Raw genomic sequence first — 6,973 nt, forward strand, 5'->3', positions numbered from 1 at the left:
GTGTGTATGAGAGCTTTTCATATGTGTGTATGAACGGTATTTCAGAATTATGTCTTACCTGGCCTCCCATAAAAGACAGTGATTTGCATGTCAAGTGCATGCCTGCTGAGTTTCTCTCAATAGACATGCACTTGAAGTAACCCGCAAAGTGGGCAGAGTTTGTACACAATCTCTTTGGGTTTATTTAACAGGAAAGCTACTCCTTCATGAGTCGACATCACTTCAAGCCGAATCATACACTGGTTGACTAATGAGGAACAGGGCCAGTCTCTTCAGCCGTTATTTTTTTCTCTCCTGATTTTAATCCTCATGTTTATTTCCACAGGTTTTACTCAGTGATGGAAGGCATTTTAAATGTAACTAAGTACATGAATTGAAATAAAACATACTCAAGTAAAAGTATGTATAATGACAATTATTTTAAAATGTACAACATACAGAAAATTTATACTTAATTATAGTAACAAGTAAATTTAATTTGCTACTTTCCACCTCTGTTGAGATCTCACAAGATCAGTTAGTATAATGCGCTGCAGATTACTCTCAGCTACTACCGCACCAAATTTTAAGTAGCTCAATATCTGTGAAATTGACTGAGTTAGAGATATTTTTCAGTTGTCTAAGGTTGATCAGCTGTGATGATCAATTTGAATTGAGAGAAGTTCATAAAGTAAACAGTTATAGATGTGCATTCAGTGATATTCTTCCTGAAAGATTTAAATTCTGTCCAGTGGTTCATAAACATTTTGCCAACAGAAATACAGTTGTTGCTAAAAACAAAAATATTGTACAATGTGTAGTGCTTAATGTAGAGTATATTTTAGGAATGATGCTCATCCACTACCTCAACAAATTTTAGCCCAGAGTCTGTAAAATTTATTCAGTTATCACAATTTTTTTTTCATAAGGTCAGTTGGCTGTTTCAGGCATCTCGAATTACGTTGACTCCAAAATTATATCAGTTGTAGATGTTCAGCCAATAATTACTTTCTTAAAGTTTCATTAAAATCCGTCCAATGATTCATAAGATATTTTGCTAACATACAGACACAGTCGACTCCAATAGTTAATGACAACATTTTGAAAATAAATCTTGGGGAATCAGTTTGAACTGATTTGGGTATGAGTTGGTAATAACTCTAAGCCAGGGGTGTCCAAACTTTTTTTAGTGAGGGCCAAATACAGAAAAATAAACAAAGGGCCGGGCCACACACTAGAGGTCACATATTTACACATCAATACGTTTTGTATTTTTAACTTATCTATAATGTGAAGAACATTGCATTCAGTGGGAGCAGTGATGCTGTCCTTTGGATTGAAGGATGGCTGACATGTTAGGAGAAAGTTTAGTGGTTGAGACACGAAGGACTTCACAGAGATGGCTATCCGTCATTCTGGTTCTCAGTCTGCTTTTGTTCTGATTTAGCTGAGAAAATGTTTGTTCACATATGTATGTTGAGCCGAACAGGCTCATCATTCTTTTTGCGTGGAGTCTCATCAGAGGAAATTTGGCATTATCCAAACTCTGATAGAATTCAGGGAGGGAGAGAAGCTGATGTTGACTCTTCAGAGAATCATCACATTGCATTTCAATCAGTTCTAACTGCAGACTTTCTTCCACTTCTTCTGCATCCACCAGAAAGGGGGTCGAGAACAGCTTGATTTGTTTTTCAATGTCAGAAAAATCTTGGAAACGCTGGTTGAATTCTGTCACAAGAGATGCAATCACAGACACATATTTCTCCTTTTTAGCAGAAAGGTCGGTCTTTGGAAAAGCAGACTTGATTTCAGACAGCGCAGGGAAGTGTGCAGGATTAAAGCTTCGTAGTTGTGTCTCAAACAGGCGGAGCTTTACGCAGAAGGCTTTCATGTGCGCATACAGTTGTGGCACTAGCTGTTCTTTGCCTTGTAGGTTCTTGTTCAGTATATTCAGATGATGGGTAAGATCAACTAAAAATGCCAGGTCTGCCAGCCACAGAGGGTCACTTAGTTCATGAAGAGCTCGGTCCTTCTCTTTTAAAAACCGGTCGATTTCTGATCGTAACGAATAAAACCGCTGCAGCACAGAGCCGCGGCTGAGCCAGCGCACATCAGAGTGGTAGAGTATATCCCCGTATTCAGCGTCCACGTCAGATAGGAAAGCCTGAAATTCTCTGTGGTACAGTCCTTAAGCTCGAATTATGTTGACAGTTTTTATAACAGTGTTCATCACATCGCCCAGCTGGACAGTCTTGGCACAAAGTGCTTCTTGGTGGATTATACAGTGCATCCTAACAGCCTCACCTCCGCTCTCTTTTACCTTGGCGCACACCAACGATGCCATTCCTTTGCGCTCGCCCGTCATGGCTGGAGCTCCATCCGTTGTTACTCCACAGAGCTTGTCCCATTTAAGCCCCATCTTTTCAACTGCCTCTGACACAGCTTCAAAAATATCTTTTCCCGTCGTTGTGCCTTTCAGGCTCATCATATCAAGCAGCTCCTCCGTACAGCAAAAATTATCATCTACTCCCTGTAAAAAAATTAACAGTTGCGCGGTGTCTGTGGCATCTGTGCTCTCATCGCATGCTATTGAGTAAAAATCAAAAGCACAAGCTTTGTCTCTCAGCTGAAGTTTCAAGTTAGCTGACAAGTCCTCGATTCTCCGCACCACTGTATTTCTGGATAAGCTCACATTGTTGAAATCAGGCACTTTTTCTGGACACATTATTTCTGTTACTTTGATGAGGCACTGCTTTATGAAATCACTGTCTGAAAACGGTTTGCCGTGCTGGGCAATAAGTTTAGCGACTTCATAACTTGCTGTTGTGGCGTTTTCTTGTATTTTGTTAGCACGGAAAAAAAACTGCTGTTGAGCTTGCAGGCTAGCTGCCATTTGCTTGACTTTCTTTGTTCGTTCGACACCAGTGTACGATGTGTAGCTCTGATGTTTGGTCTCATAATGCCGACGGACATTATACTCTTTCATCACAGCAACATCTTCATTGCAAATCAAACAGACACACTTTCCGTTGATTTCTTTGAAAAAATACTCATTTTCCCACCGTATTTGAAATCTCCTACACTCACTTGCTATTTTGCGTTTCTTCGGTGCTGCCATTTCTGGTGACTCACAGTAATGTTTTTTCTTCTCTTAATTTCGTTTCTGTGGCTGGCTCCATCTAGTGTTGAAACTAAGAAGAGCAGCAGAGCTGAGCTCAAGCTTCTTGTGCGGGCCATATGTGGCTGGCTCCATCTAGTGTTGAAACTGAGAAGTGCAGCAGAGCTGAGCTCAAGCTTCTTGTGCGGGCCAGATTCAGCTATATTATCAGAATTTGCTGCGGGCCAATAAAAACTGGACCGCGGGCCGCAGTTGGCCCGTGGGCCGTAGTTTGGACACCCCTGCTCTAAGCTGTTAACACACCAAATTGTAGCTCAATATCTGTAAAACTGGCTGAAATATAGACATTTTTGTGCTTGCTTTTGTTGCTCGAAGACCTACTCATTTGTAGATGTACATCAAATTATTACTTTCTGAGAGTGTCATTAAAATTTATCCTTTGGTTCATAAAATATTTTGCTGATGCTACAAACACACAGACATGGTCAAAAACAATATCTTCTCCAACGACTAAAATTAAAAGGAAAGCAAAAGAAAAGAGTTCAAGGTGAAAGAAACCCAAACCGGAAGAGGAACGAAATTGAAGAAAATACAGGATGTACTGAACAGAAAATTACCGAAAGAACAAATGCAGGGGGCAGGGAATGAAGGAAGAAAAAAAGCAAAGGAAGACAAAGGAGAAGGAAGGAGATGAGCACAGATGTAGATAAAGGAAACAGGAATCTGTCAAACTGCAGGCTCACTGAAAAATGGTGCTCTGACCTTCATGGGACATGCTGCTACCACTGACAAGAATTTATGCACACTCTTACTTTGTGCTATTGGTGAGCTACAGTGAGAGGGTAAATGTGTGCAGGTATATATAAGTGGCCATATGTGTTTGACAAAAGCTTTAGGTGTAAATTAATGTAGAAACATGGACAGAAATGTGTATGTGTGTGTGTGTGTGTGTGCCAGACACAGCATGAGTAAAGTAAAGATTGAGGGTTTTCCCTTCATCACGCACCATCTTTGTCCTTGTCTTTCATTTTCGCACCTTCCCTTTCTCTCTTTGTGCTGCGGTGTCTCCCTCTCTGCTCTCTGCGGGAACTCCATCAGACCCTGCATGGCGTTATCTCATCCTGGAAAAATAGCCAAACTGCCTGCGGTTCAGAGCAATTATGGTACACCGTATCTCAGGAGGTGTTACAAATTAAACATGGCTCGGGTTATGCACATTTAAAGCTTTAAGCAACAGAAATGATAATACTGTAACATCCTACTGTATCACACAAAATGAAATGTGTGATTTCAATGGTTCACACACTTCTTATAAAAATTCTTCAAAAGAGATGGGAGCACATAAAATTAATGATACAACATAAAAAAAACATTAAATACTGACTGGAGGATAATGTGGGTAAGGACTGATGCCTTTAAGAAAATGTATGGGTGAATAATCCTCTTGAACTTCAAAAATCCTAAAGCTTTCAGTTTTTGTCCTTAGAGTTTGTCTGAAAAGGAAGGAGATGAATTAATCATGGGCTTCTGAGGATCATGGGCTCCTTACTTGATCTAAGGTGCTTGTACATGAAGAAGTGAAACTCTCAGTAGACAAGACTGAGTTGGAGCCCAGAGGTAACTTTAACAACTTATGGGACATAATGTTTATTTTTTCCTCATTTTTAAATCAAATATTTTATGATGCAAAAAAATATATGGCTAAAGTTTCAAGTTATGAAACTTGCTAAATTTATTTTGCAAGAGTCAAAAGCTTTTGCTCAGACAGATAGGATTGACTCTAATTAATAACCGCCTAGACACTGCACTGATCTCTGTGTTTGTTACATACTTGGGCTCAAACATATTGACTGAAGTTAAGATTCCCATATGAGAACAACAACAACAAAAAAGTTCCCAGCTTACTGTAAAAGATGAAAGTTTGGAATTACCTATCAGATAGGAGCAAGCAAAGTTTTCTACGAAGACCAGAAAAAATGACTATAAGGGGGATAATTCCCAATTTTTTTGAAGGGGCTTGAAGTCAGCTCTTCTGAGCAGTTATCATCTTTCTTGCAGCAGACAGGAGTCACTGTGATTGGAGAAAAAATTAACATTTCTTAGGGATGACTCAAGCCAACTACTATTCAAGAGTCAATTTATGTATCTGTAACAACTCTAATTTTGTCAAATGTACCTTGTTTCATCTGAATGCTTTATTGTAAACTTTTACAATGGGTGTTTGGAATCAGATGGTTATTTACATTGCATAGCCACCGGTTTGTGCACCTTAGGTACAAACTGGACTGGACTAATAACACTGAGTCTCTCTACAAGAAGAGTTTGTGTTGACTTCACCTCCTGAGGAGGCTGGGATCATTCAGTGTGAGCAAACTACTGCTGAAGACCTTCTGTGATACATGGTTTCTTATGCAGTGGTATGTTGCTAAGGGAGATGTTCTGAACCAGGGAAAACAGACTGAACAGGCTAAAAAAAGAGCCAGTCTGTGGCTGTCCCTTGACTTCATTAAGGTGGTTGGAAAGAAAAGGGTCCTGACCGAGGTCTCACCCATTAAGGGCAACAAATATCATCCTCTGCATCATGTCAAGATGTGGGATGACGGAGATGAACCCAGACGCAAACTGATCTTAAAGAAACTAATTTATTTAACTGAAGAAAAATAAAACAAAACAATAGGCTGACGTGGCAGCACAGAAAACAAAAATCCAAACTCGAGCAAGAACTAAAACTGACCAGACAGAAACCAGGAACAAAACACAATGACTCAACGACGAGTGGAGGAGATGACCGGGTTTTAAAGCACAGGAGGTAATTAGAGAAGTGGACACAGGTGGCATGATTACTAAGCAGGGACAGATGTAGATGGGCGTGGCAGGGGGACAAGTGAGTAACTGAGGAAGAGTGAATAGTGACAAACGAAGGGAGCGTGGCGGGAGTTTTCGTGGGAGTGAGACCTCGTATTTTTTTGGACTTTGTCGGTTGTTTTTGTTGGCAATAATTTCTTTGGACTGAACAAGGCGGATATCGGCATAAACTGGTATGTGAATGGTTTGGATGGAAGTGCAGGTAGGAGACGAGGATGATATGGAGTTTGAGGGGTGGACATCGGTAGAGAAAAGGAGAGGACCTGGAAAAAGGAAAATGAAAGAAGAGGTATGAATGTTTGACAGTCAGGGAAGTAAACAAGAGTTGGAAGGGAGTAGTATGGATGAAGAAAAAGTAGTTAGAAGAAAGGTTGTGAGACAGGAAAATAAAATAATATTAAAACTAAAGAACGAGGAGGAACAGGGTACTTTAAGTCCCATCTTAATATCTAGAAAGATAAAATGGAAAATAGGAGATGTTGAAATGGTAAGGGTGTTAAAAGATGGAAATCTATTAGTGATGTGTAAAAATGAAGAACAGAAAAATAAGGCTCTACAAGTTGACAATATTTGTAAAAAAAAATGGTGATAGAAAAAAAGATCATAGGAGAAAATAAAATAGTTCGAGGAGTGATTTATGGAATCCCAGTTGAAGAAGATCTAGATAAACTAAGAAGAAGCATTATCGGCACAAAAGTAAATACATTGAAGAGACTATCAAAAACTATCAACGGGGAAAGAATGGGAAGTCTATCAATATTAATAGAGTTTGAAGAAACAATCTTTCCAAGAAATATCAAAATAGGTTATCTAAGCTTTCAAGTCAGGCCTTATATTCCACCACCACTTCGGTGTTACAAATGTCAGAGGTATGGGCACATAGCTTCAGTATGTAAAGGAATACAAAGATGTCCAAAATGTGGAGAAGATCATAAAATAGAAGAATGCAAAGATGAAGTTCAAGAAAAATGCTGTAATTGTGGTGGACAACATAGAGTCACATACGGGGGG

The sequence above is a fragment of the Kryptolebias marmoratus genome, linkage group LG10 (assembly GCF_001649575.2).
Source record: "Kryptolebias marmoratus isolate JLee-2015 linkage group LG10, ASM164957v2, whole genome shotgun sequence".
Lineage (NCBI taxonomy): Eukaryota > Metazoa > Chordata > Actinopteri > Cyprinodontiformes > Rivulidae > Kryptolebias > Kryptolebias marmoratus.